Genomic DNA, 20,413 nt, shown 5'->3' on the forward strand with positions numbered 1-20,413 from the left:
TAGTAAAAAAAGGGTTAAATTAATTACCAATCGGTATAGGGAAATACCGATTGGATTTAATCCGATCGTCAACAGTCGCTAGAAGCTCTCGGTATTACATATTAAAGACATGCCGATTAGACTCTAACCAATTGGTATAGGGTAACACCGATTGGTATGTAGCACGATTGGTATAGGGTAACATTGATTGGTAGTTTGTCACATCCTAAAAATCCATTTTTTCGACCGAACATTTTTTGTCCTGGCTGAGACCTAGAACCAAGGAAAATTAGAACCCATGGCCGAGAGGTCCAACCGAGGAACATATGCTTAACTCACCTCATACTTAAGCCACCTCAATGCTCAACCAATCTTTAGAAGCAATTGAAGAACAACCATCCTTAGCAGTTCGAAATATAATACAAGCAATCTTTCTTAAACATCTTTAGAAACCCACACAATGCTATATAGTTCATGTATTTTATATAAATGATGAATATTGTTTTTAAAGCATTATTTTATTGCATCTTCATGATTTTAATGAAAACCATGTTTTCCAAAGTATAATTTATTTTATGGAAATTTAATGTCAAGGGTTATGGAACCATAGTGATAAAATACTGATGAATGAATTGAAGGATTTATATGGGAGGAGGGCTAACCAAGTTGAGCTTTGAAAGTCTGATTCCAAAAAACTGGCTGTGAATTGACGGAAAATAATTATCCACTTTCAGAATAAGCTTTGAAGTCTAGGACCTAAATATGTGCTCAAGATGTAACTGTACACTATTGATTATATACTCTTAAAAACCCACATATGGATGCAATGTAGTTTAAATGTCATTTCTATAATCTTGTAAATGCTTGTTGAGTCTTTATACTCACTATGCTTGTATGGTGTAGGTACACAACCATAGTTTTTAGGTGACAAGTGAAAGGAGACATGGAGTGGTACAAGGTGTAGGGGATGTGTGTGGAAGGAGGGACCAAGACTGTGCGACCGTAGTTTTGTAGGAACATATAGTGAACAATCGACTTTTATAGCACCATTTAGCTTCTTCATACGTACCTGATTTATTTATGTTTCACTCATCGTCTATAATTTAGGATTTTGGGTGTCACAATTGGTATCAGAGTAACGGTTCCGAACCTTAGTATTTTCGCACTAATGCTCCTACAACTACACCTCCAAGAGATCACCTTCAAAGTCTTAAGTTGTTTTAATAAATATATAACATGAAACTGTTTTCATTATAATTACATAAGTAATGTCAAATACGTTTAATATTGAGGTCAAAATTCCTTATTAGTAGGGTAGTTTGTCACATCCTAAAAAATTCATTTTTCTGACCGAACATCTTTAGTCCTCGTTGAGACCTAGGTCCGAGGAAATTGGAACCCAAGACCGAGAGGTCCGACCAATGATCCTTCAATTAGGATCGAGAGGTCCGACCGAGGATCATATTCTTAACCCACCTCATACATAAACCATCTCATGCTCAACCAAACTTTAGAAGCAATTGAAGAACATTCATCCTTAGCAGTTCGAAATATAAGGCAAACAATCTTTCTTAAACATCGTTAGAAACCCACACATGGCTATATAATTTATATAATTTATGTATATTTTATAAATGATGCAATTGTCTTTAAAGCATGATTTTATTGCATACATATGTTTTTAATGATGAACAATGATGAAACCATGTTTTTCAAAGTATGATCTATTTTTCAAAGTATGATATGTTTTCCAAAGTATGAAATTTTTTTATGGAATCATAGTGAATACTGATGAAGGAATTGACGGATGGGAGGAGGGTTAACCAAGATGAGCTTTGGTAGTCTGATTCCCAAATACGGGGCTGGATTCTATGGGACTTGACTTCTGGGATGAGCTCTAGAAGATCTTACCCACACAGAAAATGGTCTAAACAGGTTATGGACTTTAGAGATTGACTCCGAAGAGTTCCCTTCTAAATACTAGCTCAAAAAACTATGTGACTGACTTCTAAGGATGAGCTCCCAGAATATCTAGCCACACAGAAAAGGGTCTAAACAGGTCGTGAACATTAAGGATAGACTCCGACAAGTTCCTTTCCAAATACTAGCTCACAAGTATTCCTCACCTTCAAGATAAACTCTGAAGGTCTAGGGTCAAAATATATGCTCAAGATGTTACTATACCATCACTATGATAAACTATTTTATAAACCCACATATGGAACAATGAAGTTTTAAATGTCTTTTCTATAAACTTTTAAATGCTTGTTGAGTCTTTAGACTCACTATACTTGTGTGGTGTAGGTACATAGACATAATTTTTATTTAACAGTTGAAGGGAGACTTAGAGTGGGGAAAGGTGTAGGGGATGCGTGTGGAAGGAGGGATCGAAACTGAAGGGCTGTATCTTGTAAAGGCCGAGTAATTATAGGGCTATAGACTAAACGACCGTAATTTGTAGTAAATGACCTTATTTTGTTGTAAAAGACCGTATCTTGTTCATTAATGATAAAAGGCACCCTAACGCTTCTACATATGTGACTGATTTACATTTATGTATGTTCATGTTTCATCCATCTCTAACACATTCTAGAAAATAGGATTATCGATGTTTCAGTTGAATTGTAAGACCCAAAAATCCTAAATTCTATACTAAGATAGAGATGGGTGAAACATAACCAAATCAGTCATATATGCGGAAGCTAAATGATGCATTTTATCATTACTAGCAAAATGGTGCTATAAAAGTCGATCGTTCACCTCGTGTTCCTACAAAACTATAGTCGTACAGTCTTGGTCCTTCATTCCACACGCATCCCCTGCACTTTGTTCTAATCCAAGTCTCCATTCACATGTCACTTAAAACTGTGGTTGTGTACCTTCACCAAACAAGCATAGTGAGTCTAAAGACTCAACAAACATTTAAAAGATTATAGAAATGACATTTAAACTACATTGCATCCATATGTGGGTTTTTAAGAGTTTATCATAAATAGTGAATGTACAATTACATCTTGAGCACATATTTAGGCCCTTGACCTCCAGAGCTGATCCTGAAGGCGAGGAATCATTTTCTGTCAATTCACAGCCAGTATTTTGGAATTAGATTACCAAAGCTCATCTTGGTTAGCCCTCCTCTCGTATTAATTCATCAATTCCTTCATCAATATTTTATCACTATGATTCCATAACCTTTAACATTAAAGTTCTATAAAATAGATCATACTTCGGAAAATATGGTTTTCATTAAATTCATGGACATGCAATGAAATTGTCATTTAAAAACAGTATGCATCATTTATTTAAAGATGTTTAAGACAGATTGCTTGCCTTATATTTCGAACTGCTAAGGATGGTTGTTCTGTAATTGCTTCTAAAGATTGGCTGAGCATGAGGTAATTTAAGTATGAGGTGGTTTAAGCATATGATATTCGGTCGGACCTCTTGGTCCTAATTGAATGATCATCGGTCGGACCTTTCGGTCTTGGGTTCTAATTTTCTCGGTCCTTAGTCTCACCTAGGACCGAAGATGTTCGGTTGGAAAAATGGATTTTTAGGATGTGACAAACTACCATACTAAAACAGATCATACTTTGGAATATATGGTTTCATCTTTATTCATCTTTAAAAATATAGGTATGCAATAAAATCATGTTTTAAAGACAGTATGCATCATTTATAGATTATACATGAATTATATAGGTCTTTGTGGGTTTTTAAAGATGTTTAAGAAAGATTGATTTTCTTATGTTGATCTTTTCTATAAGGATGGTTGTTCTTCAATTACTTCTAAAGTATGGATGACTTATGTTTCTTAGTAAAGAGGGGGATGAATATAATGAAATGAATCAGTTTGTGAAGTATATATAGAGTTTCAGTCATGGTCGGTTGAGGTAGAATGAGCTAGTTAACTTACTACTTAAGATAGTTGGTCAGAGCATGGGGTGTGTAAACTTGTTAATTAAGATAGTTGGTCATATCATGAGCTAAATAAACTTACTACTTAAGATAGAAAGGCATAGGAAGGTCTTAACATGAGTTGGTCTTAACATGAGGTGTGTGAAGCATGAGGTGGGTCAAGCATGAGGTGGGTCAAGCATGTGGTGGTTAAGCATGAGGTGGCAAGACAAAGCTCGGTCGGACCCTCTCGGTCAGATCTCTCGGTCTTATTTGAAATTCTCGGTCCTAGTTCCCAATTTTCCTCGGTCTTAGGTTCCAATTTCCTCGGCCCAGGTCTTAGAATTCCTCGGTCCTAAGTCTCGGCAAGGACCAAAGATGTTCGGTCAAAAAGTGAGCAGATGTGTGAGATATTCCAAGCTAATGGAAACAACCACAACAATAATAATGGAGGCCAACGACGAACATATAAGCAGTTTATTAGCTTCAACCACAATAATAACCACAACAATAATGATGGAGGCTACGACCAGTCTATAAGCAGTGTATGGACTTCAAACCATTAGAGTTTAGAGGAAGCACTGACTCACTAGTTGCGGAAGAATGGATGCAATCCATGTAGACCATCTTTGAGTTTATGTAGTGTATTAACTCTGACCAGATTAAGTGCGCTTCCTTTATGTTCAGGGATAATGCTCGAATTTGGTGGCATGGAGCCAAGACCGCCCTCGACCTTAACTTAGTGACCTGGGAAGAATTTAAAGAAGTATTCTATGGTAAGTATTTTACCTTAAGCACCATGAATAAGTTGGCTAGAGAATTCCTGGAAATCTGCCAAGGGGATACCAGTGTTGCTGAATATATTAAGAAGTTTAAAAGGGGCAAATATTTTGCACCCATGATCACTAGAAATTCTACATTGGAGCCGAACCATTTCTTGGAGGGAATGAACACAAAAATCCATCGCGATGTTTAAATAAACAAATCATCTTCATTGCGATAAACCATTGATAGGGCTTTGATGGCTGAGAAAGACAGCTAGGACAATGTAAAGGAGAAGCAGGCCAAAATGATTAGTTATCCAGGGAGAGATGCTCAAGAGTTATTGACGAAAAGGCCCTTTCAATAGACCTATTACAAGAATCCTCTCCACATCAGTCAAGGAATGCATGGCCTGATAGAAATAACGTCGTCAACAACAACAAAGCATGATGCAATCCACAAGACTAGCAAACCTTGCTAGCATATCAGTCACACTTTTTAATCTTTGTAAGAAGGCTCATGTAGGTAAATGCTAATAAGGTTCTATAGAATAAACCTAAAGTTTTCGGTAAGTTTAATTTCGAGGTCAAAATTCCTTATTAGTGTGGTAGAATTGTCACACCCTAAAATTCATATCTGATCGAATATCTTCGATCTTGGTCGAAAACTATGACCAAAGAAATCTGAGACCTAAGACCGATGAAATCTAAGTAGGACTGAGGGGTCTGACCGATATTCTTGAGTTAGGATCGAGAGATCCGACAAAGACTTCTACACATGCTTTACTTTGTCACCGCATGCTCCACACACCACATTCTTCAACCACCTCATTTTAGGATCAGCTCATGCTAGGACATGCCAATGTCTTGTTATATTAAGTAGTAATAAAATGACCACCTCATGTTATGACTTGCCCATGCTATGACCAACTATCTTAATTAGCAAGTTTATACATCTCATGTTATGCATTGTCCATGGTATGACCAGTTATCTTAAGTAGTAAGTTAACTAGCTCATGCTACCTTAATCGATCATGACTGAAACTATATATTATTCACAATGGATTAATTCAATAGATAATATAATTTCCCATGTCACCAATAAATAGAAGCCATCCTTTTGAAGTAATTGAAGAATATCCATTCTTATAGCAAAGACAAACCAAGGCAAGCAATCTTTCCTAAACATATTTAGAAACCCACATAGTTTCTATAACTGATGCATACTTTCTTTAAAACATGATTTTATTGCATATCCATGTTTTTCCAAAGGATGGTATATTTTTCAAATTATGAAATGTTTTTATGGAATCATAGTGAATATTTATGAAGGAATTGACGGATATGGGATGAGGGCTAACCAATATGAGATTTGGTAGTCTGATTCCAAAATATGGGTTGGGTTCTATGGGACTTGACTTCTGGGATGAGCTCTATAAGATCTTACCCACACAGAAAATGGTCTAAATAGGTTGTGGACTTTAGAGATTGACTCCAAAGAGTGTCCTTCCAAATACTGGCTCAAAGAAATATGTGATTGACTTCTGATGATGAGCTCTCAAAGTATCTACCCACAAAGAAAAGGTTCTAAACAGGTTGTGGACTTTAGGGATAGACTCTGACCTTCCAAATACTAGTTCCCAAGGATTCATCACCTTTAGGATCAGCTCTGAAGGTCTAATGTCAAAATATGTGCTCAAAATGTTACTATATCATTACTATGATAAACTATTTTATAAACCCACATATGGAACAATGAAGTTTTAAATGTCTTTTCTATAATCTTTTAAATGTTTGTTGAGTCTTTAGACTCACTATGCTTGTGTGATGTAAATACATGACCATAATTTTTATTTAACAAGTGAATGGAGACTTGGAGTGGGGCAAGTGCAGGGGATGTGTGTGGAAGGAGGGACCGAGACTGAATGACTGTATCTTATAAAGATAAAGTAATTATAGGGACATATACTAAACGACCATGTTTTGTAGTAAAAGACTTTATTTTGTTGTAAAAGACCAAATTTTGTAGCACTACTTGTTCATTAATGATAAAATATACTCTAACGCTTTTGCATATGTGACTTATTTTTGTTTATGTACGTTCATGTTTCACCCATCCCTAACACAGTCTAGAAATAAGATTATAGATGTTTCAGTTGAAATTCTTTATTAGTGGGGTAGAATTTTCACACCCTAAAATTCACTTTTTAATCGAACATTTTTTGTCCTGGCCAAGACTTAGGACTGAGGAATTCTAATACCAGGACCGAGGAAATTGGAACCTAGGACCAAGGAAAATTGGGAACTATGACCGAGAATTTCAAATAAGACCGAGAGATTCGACTGAGAGGGTTCGGCCGAGACTTCTGATCATGCTTTACTTCAACCACCTCATGCTTCACACATCTAATGCTTCAACCACCTTATGATCAACCAACCTTTAGAACAATTGAAGAACAGTCATCCTTAGTTGTTCAAAATATAAGGCAATCATTTTTTCTTAAACATCTTTAGAAACCCACACAATCCTATATAGTTCATGTATTTTATATAAATGATGCATAATGTTTTTAAAACATTATTTCATTGCATGTCCATGATTTTAATGAAAATCATATTTTCCAAAGTATAATTTATTTTATGGAACTTCAATGTTCAAGGTTAAGGAATCATAATGATAAAATACTGATGAATGAATTGAGGGATTTGGGAGGAGGGCTAACCAAGTTGAGCTTTGATAGCCTGATTCTAAAATACTAGTTGCGAATTAATGGAAAATGATTCATCACCTTAAGGATCAGCTCTGAAAGTCTAGGGCCTAAATATGTGCTCAAGATGTAATTGTACCTTCACTATTGATTATATACTCTTAAAAACCCACATATGAATGCAATGTAGTTTAAACGTCCTTTCTATGATCTTTTAAATATTTGTTGAGCTTTTAAACTTAATATGCTTGTATGGTGTAGGTACACAGCCACAGTTTTTAGGTGAAAGGTGAAGGGAGACATGGAGTGGAACCAGGGGCGGAGCCAGGATGAAAAATTACCTGGGGCTGACTCCAACTTGCATCTCAGATTTAACTTTCTATGTTCCACTTTTTTTCAATAAAATTTTCACGATTATTAGAGGATGGAAACTCGTCATGCCCTCTCAATGCACACGCTTGCAAAGTGAGCCACCGAGTGCTTTCAATAGTTGCTGTAAGCCGTAATCTGTTATTTTGTTTTTCATCTGAAGACTGTGCATTTAGTACTTTGTCAATATGACAAGGATATTCATTAGATTATCAAGATATTCAACTGCCCTATTATGTGGTGAAATATTATATCCTATATGCATAACAAAAGAGCATCTATCCTTATCATTAACTCGCTTTCAATATTTGAATCCATCTATTGTAAATGTAGGTTTTTGGGGTTTGCTTATGTTAAAACAAGAAACATGGGAAACAAAAAGCAGCATCTTTCAAATGAGAGTATTATAACCAAGTAATTTCTTAAACCAATGATTTTGGAACCGTCGATTTTGATTTCCAAATTTGGTCGGCGGGTACTCATCCTTAATAGGTTGATATGACCCCATTTTGATATAAGCTCGTTTAATTTCATTCATTTGATTAAAAGGATATTTCAATATCGGAATACGTAATGTTGGATCAAGTTTAAGAGAACTTACATCAACATCAATTCTATGAGATTTGTTAAGTTCTTGAGTAGGGATATCAAATTCTTTATTTTAACTTGTTTATTAATATTAATTTATATTTTCTTATAAATTTTTGAAATAGTTTAAAATTAAAAAATATAAAACACTATTATTATTATTTTAATTTTTATATTTAACCTTATAAATAATTTGTATTATTAATTATATTGAAATAAATAAAAAAATAATGTATAGTTATTATATAAATATAATTAGTTAAAGGTGAGGCCAGGGTTTGATCACTTGACCTCATATTCACATTTCAATAACATAGCCAACTGGGCTAAGACTCATATTTCAAACAAATATATTAAAACTTTTCTTTTAGCAATTTAATTTAGGTGGGGCTGGAGCCCACCCTAGCCCATGGGTGGCTCCGCCCCTGAGTGGAACAATGTACAGGAGATGCGTGTGGAAGGAGGGACCGAGACTGTACGACCATAATTTTGTAGGAACGTGTAGTGAATGACCGACTTTTATAGCACCATTTTGCTAGTAATGATAAAAGGCACCATTAGCTTCCGCATATGTACCTGATTTAGTTATGTTTCACTATCTCTATCCTAGTCTAGAATTTAGGATTTTTGGTGTCACAATTTGGTATATATATAGACCTTTTTTTCAAAGAAAAAAAAGGTGCAGTTCATCGTCTCTCTTGTTAATCTCTTCTTGCTTTACTCTTAATTCTTCTAAGTGCAGTTCAAACACTCCTCCTGCATTTCATATATAAATGCAAAAGGTTTTAAAAAACCATGGCTGCTCTAAAGATTTTCTGGCCTTTCTTCTCCAATTATCAAGTTATGAATTCCAGAATGACTCAGAAGCTTGTAATCAAACCAGATATAGATTTTATTGAATTCTATAAAACATCTTAACTTGTTATCTATCCCTACATCATCTGTCATTCAACATTAACAAAAAAAAAGTATACAGTATTATAACATACTTGTGGTATTCTCAAGCTCTCTTGTAATTTCTAGTGCTCGGAGTTCAGCATATCTTTGTGTTTCTTCAGCCTGCCTTTTCTCCGATCGAGCATGTGCAGCATCCGTAATTGCTGCATCAAGTTCCCGTTCTAAACCTTCTACTCCAAAACCTGTAATTTCCAGATTATGCGTTAAAATAACTATTTCAAACCAAATAGGAAACCAAATTTCAACTGTTAAAGCCTAGATCTTATGTAATTCCAATACTAATCCAAATCTAAGCAAATCGCAGTCAATGAATGAGAGAAATCCATCTAAACAATGGAAAACCAAGGGGTAAAAAAAACAGAAAAAGATGAACTAAAATGCATGGTAAATCAAAATGTGACTGATCAATCTGCCAAAAACTTATTTTCGAACCTGAAGTTAGGCAAAACATATAATTCAAGGTTGATTCTTAGTTATATTCAAAATAGGACATGATGTGATATTCAGCAAGTAAGCATTTGCAGTGTCTAAAGCATGAGTTCAAAGAATCCTACCACCTCTCCAGTGTCTAAAGCATTAATTCCATGTTCAAATGCATAACTACACAACACGCCAGTTGCTGACAGATGCTGTAAGGAATTTCCACATTGTTAGGAGGTTAAGCGGGTCATACTGGAGTAGCTTAAACCATCCGCAGAGGAGAACACCTTCTGCACTCGTGAAATAAGCAAGAAGATAGATTGAACGACAAATGTTCCTCCTACTAGCTAGACTCAGATTTTATTGAAATCGTCAAAACAACCCAAATAAGTTTTTTTTATTTTTTTAATAAAAGAGAACTACGAGAGTTTGTGATAGAAACTGCTAATTAAAAAGGAAATACTAATTTTATTTTTAATAAAGGAGAACTAGCATGACACCCCATAGTCATGAACTCCGCTTAAACTCAAAGTGCTTCTAAATGTAATTGAATTAGTGACATTTTGGTCTCTTGAGCAGACTCTTTAACACTGGATATCTTGGTTAAATAAAAAGAGAAATACTAATTGATATAACCATACTATGACTTCCATTTTTTTAGGATTTTATAGGGTTATACCGGTTGGATTTAATATCAATCGGTATTATTAATGAGTTTTTATCGATTGGATACAACCGATCGTTTATTAATATTATTAATACCGATGATTTTTTTTACTAGTGAACTGCGCTGACAATAGACCGTGTCGAACCTATAACCCTTGAATACATAAATTCTACTTTTTTTATCCTTCTAAAAAAATATGTTATACTCTAAGATTGAGCAAGTCTCCATTGTGGCTAAGAATAAGTCAAGAGCTAAGAATCTAGTCAAAGTCCTAAACATTGTTCTAATAAAAAAAAATTGGTAGAAAATAAACAGTGAAAAAAAAATCTCTCAAACAAAAAGAAAATTGAAATATTTATAATAATAAAAAAAAGGAAGTTCAATGTTTTACCCAAATTCAAACAAATCCAAAATGTATACCCAAACTACTGTATTCGGGTTTAGGTTTGGGTTTTGGTAAACCCAACTTGTTGGTTTAGTTTAAAAAATGAACAAGTTATATCAGAAAGGAAAAACCAAATTATTTGCTATATCCATAAACAAAACATTAAAATTGAAGGAATTTATCCATCCATCCATCCATTCATCCCCTTAGTTGCACACAACCTAAAGCAACCCTTTCTAAAGTTCCAATTCAGACAAACACAAGATAATTATCATCATTCATTAGCCAAAAAATGGTTTAACTTACTCAGTAGAGATCACTTTCCTTGTGGGTATGAATGACAGTCTGCTGCTGGAAACGAAACACAAGTGAACAAATAACCCTTCTTCATCTGCCCATCGTCCAAGAACGGCCCATCAGTTTGGTCAACACTACCAGAGGCTATTTTAATTTCCAGCACATGTAGAACAAGCACCAGCTCTGCATGAATAAGGCAAATCTACTCCAGCTTCTTCAGCAGCATCAAGGATATACTGATCATCAGAGCATTCAAATTCATGCTCTGCACCTTCTTCTGTAATCAACTTTATTTTGTAAGCAGCTGCAGATACTCTAAACCCTCCTGAAGATTTTAATCCAATTTTTTTTTACACATTCTTCCTTACTGATCCAAGAGAGGATGGGGGCCATTGGGCTTTCAGGAAAGCACGCCTATTCACACACTTGGGACTTGGGAGCACCTTGTAACATAAACTGAGATGGTAGACTTGCTGTTGCCATGCTTTCCTGAAAACGAACAGTTGAATGATTCAGTCACAATAACAGGTAGACAAATCTATGGAATTTTCATTGATATTATTGACAAAAACTTACAAGAAGAAACCAGAGCAAGACCTAGTCCAAGGAATTTCTAATAAACTCATTTACATCAGCAAATTGAGTCTGAAACCTTAATTACTAACAAATTTGAAAATAAGCTGTGAGGATTTATAAACTTAACGAATTGTTTAGATCTACTTAAGAGAACTCCACACATTTAGTTGATCTGCACGAGGATTTATAGAAAGATAGAAAAGAAAAGCTGTTCATGGAACCAAACAACGATTTTCATCTAAATCACAGTCAAGAACAGAAATGAAATCATCATTTTGTTGGCGCATCGAATTCAAAACACGCAGGTCATGATGATATAAACAACTAAACATTGGAGAGAAAATAATCTATATAGGAAATGAGAAACAGCATCAAACTAGAATCGAAATGCAAAGAGTAAAGAGAAACATACTATCAGAGAAAACAAATTTGCTAAGCCAATAACTAAGCCAATATATGGATCAACATAATTTGATGCACTCTAGCCTAATTGGTATTAAAATACGTAAAAGTAACCATTTGGGTCTTTTCTATCCTTATAAAACTAACCAAATCATTAAGTATCTTTTAGATGCCGACTAGACTACTTGTTCATATAGTCATAGATCTTTTGCAGATTTTTTAATAAAAATTGGATATTCCGTCATATTATGGAAACAAAGAAGTAAACTACAGTTTCATGAACACTAAGCTCAGTACCTCAGTCTTGCATCTATCCTCTGTATGTGAACTGGTTTCGATTTCATACCTCATGACATACTTTGAAACAAAAACTATAGTTACCTATTACATTATGGTGTGATAATCCAGCAACGATTTCAGTATTTCTCGTGAGAGATAGTATTTAGAGATTGATTGTCATATTGCAATTGACAAGTTCAAAAAATGTTTCATCTTGCCCAAACATATATATACAAATGCCTTGTTCTCTCATGCCCATACATATATACTCGAAATCAAGTGACATATATACTCGAAATCAAGTGACGAACATTTTTTAGTACCAAGGCATTGGATCAAATCAATTTCAGCTGCTATTGTCCAAAATGAATCTTAAAGATAACATCTTGAGGAGAGAGGGTTATAATATATTCTAAAGTGATGGTTTATAATTTATATTTTAGATGTATTTAAACATTAGAATATAATATAAGGATACTTTGTAAAATTGTTGGACATTAAAAAAAAAACAACTTTATGGCGACCCTCCCTACCGATTGGTTGTAACACTAATCAATATTATTATAGTAATAAACCAATCGGTATTATTCTAATAATATTGATTGGTGTTACAACCAATCGGTAAAAGCCCCTATATAATACCGATTGGTTCATTTATGAAGTAATAGTACCAATTGGTTGTAAACCAATCGGTAAAATCCCCTAAATAATACTGATTGGTTTGTCTACCAATCGTTAATGCCTATATAATTAACAAAATCAACCCGAGATCTTCCCATGCTGCGGTTTCTCTTCTCTTCCCCAAATCGCGTCGCGCCGTCTCTCTTCTCTTCACCAAATCGCGCTGTGCCGTCTCTCTTCTCTTCCCCAAATCGCGCCCGCTGCCGTGAGAATCTCTTCCCTTCCCCCGAATCGCTGCCGTCTGAATCTCTTCCCGGAATCGCTGTCTCTCTTCTCTTATCTGAATCAATGTAAGTTTTGTTTTGGTTTCTTAATTCCGATCTTGACTATATATATGATGATAGATTGATATGATTTTTGATAGTTGTTGTTTTCCTAATGTAAGGTTCTTTTGATAGTTGTTTAGGATTCTTTGTGCTATGTTTTAGTTCATATTGATATACTGACTTGCAATTTATATTATTCTGTATGTATGTTTTAAGGTCTATAGTTTTATATAGTTTTATATAAGGTGCATTTGTTGATACCATAAATGGTGCATTCTTGATCTCAATGAATCTGTCAAATTTGCATTTTGTGGGATGTGTTGGTTTACTGTGAAACTTTATTCCAGTTTGTATTCATGGAAATCTCATTCAAATGAGGGATTGTTGGTTTCTTTTGATTATTGTCATTTTTTATTTGGCCTGACTTGGTTTACATAAAAATATTTTTATCTATAATCTCTGTTTTTAATTTGCCCTATGTTTTTTTTTTTATGTGTTTTAGCCATTAATTTGAGATATATATTTTGAATCCTTGATTGAAGTGGGAGGAGCGCTAGATCAAGGAGCGGTTGAAGACGTCTTCTTCCTCACGCGATCTGAGTTTTTCTTCTTCATTTGGGACCGGAGTTTTTACTCGAATCTAGGTATTTAAACTGAAATGCTTATATCATAGTTGAAAGTGATAATAAAGGATAAGGTGCTTTGATATTTAGATTCATGTATAGTCTGCAACCGATTTTAGATTGTATTTAGGGTTTAATGATGTTAGATTGATTGAGATTTAGAGTTAATGATCGTTAGATTGATTGATATTTGATAGTATACAAACACATGTATATTTGATTTCATAGCACAATTTCTTTGTTTGATTGGATTACGGATATTAATTTAGGTTATGATATTGATTTAGATTATGATATGAATTTAGGTTTTGATATTATTTAGGTTTAGATATGACTTTTTTATATGAATTTAGGTTTTGATATGAATTCTAGATTTTCATTATAGATATTGTGTTTTCTCCAAATAATTATAGCGGTCAGACGGGCCAACCCATGGCGAGGCGGATCTACCCACCAAAACTAATTGTTTGACGGGTCGACGGTGGGAAACCCACCATCCCGGCGGGCTGAAAATCCCCAACCCAACCCAACTCAAGGTGGGTTGCGAGTTAGGCGGGTCAGCTCGCAGGTTGTCTCACTACAAATAAAAATAAATAAAAATTATTAATAATTTTAGAAAACAAGAGTCAAGAACATGATCAAATAGTCATAATACACACCAAACAAGACTTTCAATGTGAAGCTTCTGGTTTAGAACCAAGTTTGAATCAATCTCCCTTGAAGTGGAGAATGAAGAGAAGAAAGACGGACCTCAAAGTATTTTCAAACAGTCAAACCTCTCTCTCTTCTCCTCTCTCCATCTTTCATTTTTTTCTCCATCAAAACACCTCGAAGTATTTATTATTTGAATTCTACTATTAACGGAGTAGTTTGTTCATTACATTACTATTTCAAATTTCAAATTTTGTAAAATTTGAAGATCACTATATGATTAGTGTATCATATTATTAAACTTTTAATATTTGTGATGAACATCTTTTAAATATTTAATTTCATTTATTTCAAAATGAGATGTTTGTGGTTGAATGATTATTTTTAAATTATGTGATTATATTTATATTTCTTATTCTTAATTAATGTTGTGATAATATATGCATAATTGTGAAATATATATTATATTATGTTTGAGATAATCCCTTCATCAAGCATAGCGACAACAAAATGTGGATATTCCCAACCTCCTTGAGATGACCCGAATTCGAATCTATCAGGCGTCAAGTTTTTTGCCTAGTTAAGTGTGTTTGTGGGCTATGTGTTTAACCCCTTTGTGGCAACATTTTTTATGTTTGAGATATTATTTAGTAGTAAAATATAATTATAATTTAATTTTCGAGCTCGAGTTTTTCGAATTGTAATCGAGCCGAGTTCGAGTATTTTGAATTGTAATCGAGCCGAGTTCGAATGTAAATTTTGGTACTCAATCGAGTTCGAATATTTACAATGCAATTCTAGTCAAGCTCGAGTAGTATAATACTCGACTCAACTCGACTTGTTTACACTCCTAGTAGTGATGCACATAAATAAATAATTTAAAATTTTGTTTGAATTTTGCTCTAATCATTTTACAATATATATAGTGACAATATTTGTAATTAGTTTTATTTGGTTTTTAAGGAAAGAAATATTTTTTTTAATCTATATAATTTAGTAAATCTTTAATCAATTTATTTTCTTATTCAATAGATAATATAAACATATATAAGGGAGAATACTAAATTTATCCATGAATTTGAAAAAAAATATTATTTTTATTTACCATTTAAAAATTTGTTGTCTTATTTTGTAATTTTTTTTTTAAAATTTAATATATGATTAATCAAAAGTTTAATGTAATTTAATTTTAAATTTTGTAATTTATTTTATTTAATAATTATTTAATCAATTTTTTTCTTATTCAATAAGATAATATAAATATATAAGGAAAATACTAATTTTATCATGAAATTAAAATAATTTTTTATATTTATTTTGTTGAATTGTGATTAAGTTATGAACTAACATGATTTTGATAATTTAGTTTAAATAATTAAAAAGAGAAGTTGTTAAATTGTGTTTAAATCATAAACTCACCTGGTTTTGATAATTTAGCTTAAATAATCAAAAAAGAAGAAATGGTTATATTAAGGTCTTAATTGATTTAGGATAATTAACGTACTTGATTTTGATGATTGATGATTGATGAAATGGTTTTGATAATGAATGAATAAAACTAAGTATATATATATAATCGTTAGTTATATCAATTATATAAATATATACTTAAATATCAACATCTTAAGTGGTGTAGTGGTAAGTACTCTCGCTTGTCACTCGGGTTACCTGTGTTTGAATCTCACCAGGTGTAAATTAATAATTGGAGTTTTATTATTTCAGGGGAAGCGCGGTCAGACGCGGTCTGAAGTAGTGCGCGAGCTGACGACGTCTGAAGCAGATGGGCGTCCAGACAGTTGGCAGCCGAGTTTTCCAGCAGATTGCTACGCATCTATAAATCAGATTCGACCGTTACCTGATCTCATCAAATGAACGACTGCCACGTACGTAGCATAAACTTTCTCTCCCTCTCTTGGAATCACTAGATTTCTATACAAGCTTGATTTCTTGAATAAACTTACTCTCCCTCTAGCTATTGTATTCTCAAGTGTTTTCTGTAATTCACTACGTGAAGTTGAGAGATAATTTACTCGACTACTTGTGTTGTAAGTTGAATAGAGGGTGTTATGTTCAAAAGTATGTGCTAGGAATTCAGAACAGACGGTCAATTATGTCTTGGGTTTCTGACTAGGTTTGTGTAGGCGCTATACAAATCAAAACATTCTAGTGAATATCCTTTCTGTTGGGGAAGAAGGGGTGATGTGAGAGTTTTATCTCCGAACATCAATAAAAACTCATTGTGTTCTTTACTTTCCGTCCATTGTATTTGCTTGTCTGACGCTTTAAATCTATCTAGTTGTTTCCGCAGTTAAACTTGTTCAAGAGCTCGCGAAGATTTGTGAAGAATAGAAACATATTTTAATCCCTTGTAGTATTAACATCGAATTGAAGTTTGTAAGTTGCCAACTATAGTCAGACCCCAGTCTCTATAGTCGACCGATCCTAACAAGTGGTATCAGAGCAAAGTTTTCTATTCTTAGACACTATTAGATTCTTGAATTATGTCTACTATCATCAACAAAATCCCAATGTTCTCTAGGAAAAACTACGATAACTGGAAGTTGAGAATGCAGACGCATTTGGCTGCACTCGATGATGAGATGTGGTATGTCATCACCGATGGCCCAATAAAGATAATGAAGGCCAAATCCACTACTAACCCCGATGACACTCTTGAGATGAAGTAGAAACCAAGGTCAGAGTGGACCGCCAAAGATAAGAGGAAGAAGAACCTTGACAACATGGAAACATACATTCTCTACAAGACACTAGACGACATCATGTTTAGTAAGATCACCAACTGCACCTATGCCAAAGAAATTTGGGAGCAGTTGGTCCAACTATGTGAAGGCATTGAGTAAACCAAAGAAAACAAAATCATGGTTGTCACTCAACAGTTCGACAACATCAAGATGCGTCCCGGAGAGAAGATGTCTGAATTCGATGAAAGATTTAGCAAGATCATTATTGATCTCTCCAAACTAGACAAGACTTACCGCAATAGAGATGTTGCAATCAAAGTCATACGTGTTCTGTCCAAAGAAGGAGATATTAAGACGATGGACATGAGGGAGTCCAAAGACCTCAACAAGATGGAACTGCATGATATGTTCACCGATCTGATGGCCTACGAGTTTGAGATAAACTCTAAGAACGAAGAGGAGCCATCCACATCATCCATCTTAATCAAGGTATTAGTGACTGCTAAGGAGCTACCAACCACTACCGTTGCTGTGAAGGTTGCTGTAGAGCAGATCAACAACGATGTCATGACTCTCTTTGTGAAGAAATTCGGCAAACTCATGAAGAAGAAAAAGAAGGAGCAGAAGGCTCTCATGGATGCTGAAAGTAAAGCCAAATGGACAGAAAGCGATTCATGATTCATAGTCCAGCAACAATGATGATGAAGTTGTCACATGCTTCATGGTAGACGACCAATCTGAGGTATTTGACTTCTCATCTGAAGAATTCTCAAGAGATAAATTAACTATTCACTCAATGACATGGTCATTGAGTACAAGAAGTTATCAGACTCTTTCAATGAGATGAGTTTGAAAAATAAAATTGATAACAACTCTTCATCTCAAGTATCTAAAACGAAAGATTTTGAAAACAAAATAGATGAGCTATCATCCGAGAATGATAAGCTCAAAGGAATAGTTCATATCTTATCTCTTGATAATCAGAGATTAAGCTATGTGTTCAGCTCATGGATGATGTCTAGAAGTGCACTCAAGAAAATAATTGAGCAACAACGTCTAGCCGAATGCAAATTCGATTAGGGATTTGTTGAAGGAAATCCATCCAACCCATGCAAATAGTTAAACCCAGCAAAAGACAAACTTCAATCTATAAGTTTCGTCAATGGTAACTTAATTCTCAGTATAGTTGATCAAAACTGTGAGGATTTTGGAATTAAAAAGGAAATGAGAGATGTTTAGTCTATTGATCAAACGTCAAGTTGGATGAAACCTAGAAATAGGACAGCCAACCCGTCTGGTCAGCACATACATGATAGATAGAACTCTGTCAAGTCTAGCACACACACAGATTGGGAGATCCATAAGAATAATTCAACTATGGATCTCCAAGGGACTAATCCATCGTGGACCCAAAGAAAATTGGGTACCAAAGGTGTCAATATTTACAGATGCAGGTAAATCAAGAACAACAGCTTGGAAGAGTCAAATGACATCTGGACAGCCGGTTGCTGACGGACATAGCATATGACAAGCAACAGCCTGAAGTGGCTAACATCTTCACAAAGTCACTTCCCGAGTCTATGTTTTTTTACCTTAAAAATATTTTAGGATTGTTAGATTACGATAATGCCTAAACTAATTAAATTATTAACTAACCTAGTTTTGATAATTTAGTTTAAATAATCAAAAAAAGAGAAATTGTTGAATTGTGTTTAAATTATGAACTCACCTGATTTTGATAATTTAGTTTAAATAATCAAAAATGGAGAAATTGTTGAATTGTGATTAAGTTATGAACTCACCTGGTTTTGATAATTTTGTTTAAGTAATTAAAAAGGGAGAAATTGTTGAATTGTGTTTAAATATTGAACTCACCTGGTTTTGATAATTTAGCTTAAATAATCAAAAATGGAGAAATTGTTAGATTAAGGTCTTAATTGATATAGGATAATTAACATACTTAATTTTGATGATTGATAATTGATGAAATGATTTTGATAATGAATGGACAAAACTAAGTATATATATAATTGTTAGTCATATCAATTATATAAATTTATACTTAGATATCACCATCTTAACGGTGTAGTGGTAAGTACTCCCGCCTGTCACACAGGTCACCTGGGTCCAAATCTCACCAGGTGTAAATTAATAATAAGAGTTTTATTATTTCAAAGGAAGTGCGGTCACAAGTGGTCTGAAGTAGTGCGTAAGCAGACGACGTCTGAAGCAGATGGACGTCTGGACAGCTGGCAGTAGAGTTCCAGCTCACGTTCTGTATTGTCCTATACTACCACGATCTCAAGAATATACACAGCATGTTAGGATCGGGATCGCCGATAGAGGACTGGGGTTCGGCTAAAGGAGACCTCTTTACACACAAACAACGATTGGCGATAATCCGGTTAGGAACTAACACCGGTCTTAACACCACACAGACTGTCACAAACTTTTGAACCGAGTTCAAGGGAGGAAATGTTTGTTTCAGCTTGAAGCAACACACACTAATCGGATATAAATAAGAATAGAGAAGGGCCGGTTAGAATAAAGGGAAACCGGTTCGGTTAGTTAAGTGACCAAGAATTAGGAAAGAACACAAGACACATATTTTATGGATGTTCGGAGATGAAACTCCTACGTCACCCCTTCTTCTCAAACATTAAGAAGGATGTTCACTAAGGAATATTCAAAAACACAATACACCACACAATCGAGTCTTATTTACTGCTCGATGTTCACTTTACAACACTCACACAGTATTGTAATACACTTTTACAAATATATAAATACCCAGAACTTAACAGTTTGTTTTTATCACTCAATAGTTTTGTAAATTTCTAAAAGTATGTTCTTTAGAGTGAAAAGATCGCGCAAAGAGCCACAATGGAGAGCGGACCAAAGAGGGTTTCTTCAGCTCTTTAGCTTCCTTTTATAGTGGAAATATGACAACGGTCATATTTCTCTCTCTTTAAGATGTTTGGTCAAAACGATCAGCAATGCATTTAATGCGGTGGAAGCTTCCCAAAGTATGATGTCGTGCCGACTCAAATCAGGTAACTTGTACGTTTTGTGTTTGTACACTTGGCAGCTGTACATTTGACAATTGCCTGCTCCTTGGAGGTTGTTTTCTGAATTTATAGTCAGGTAATTATTCACCTGACAGTTGCCTGCAGTCTAATCAGCAGACTTATTTCAAAAGACAAGT

At 34.4% G+C, this 20,413-nt stretch overlaps 1 pseudogene; it reads right to left on the minus strand.

Moving 5' to 3' along the window:
- Positions 1 to 10,882: 10,882 nt before the first annotated feature.
- On the minus strand, positions 10,883 to 11,511 carry LOC124922583 (annotated as a pseudogene).
- Positions 11,512 to 20,413: the final 8,902 nt, after the last annotated feature.

Source organism: Impatiens glandulifera, chromosome 1, assembly GCF_907164915.1.
Source record: "Impatiens glandulifera chromosome 1, dImpGla2.1, whole genome shotgun sequence".
Classification (NCBI taxonomy): Eukaryota; Viridiplantae; Streptophyta; class Magnoliopsida; order Ericales; family Balsaminaceae; genus Impatiens; species Impatiens glandulifera.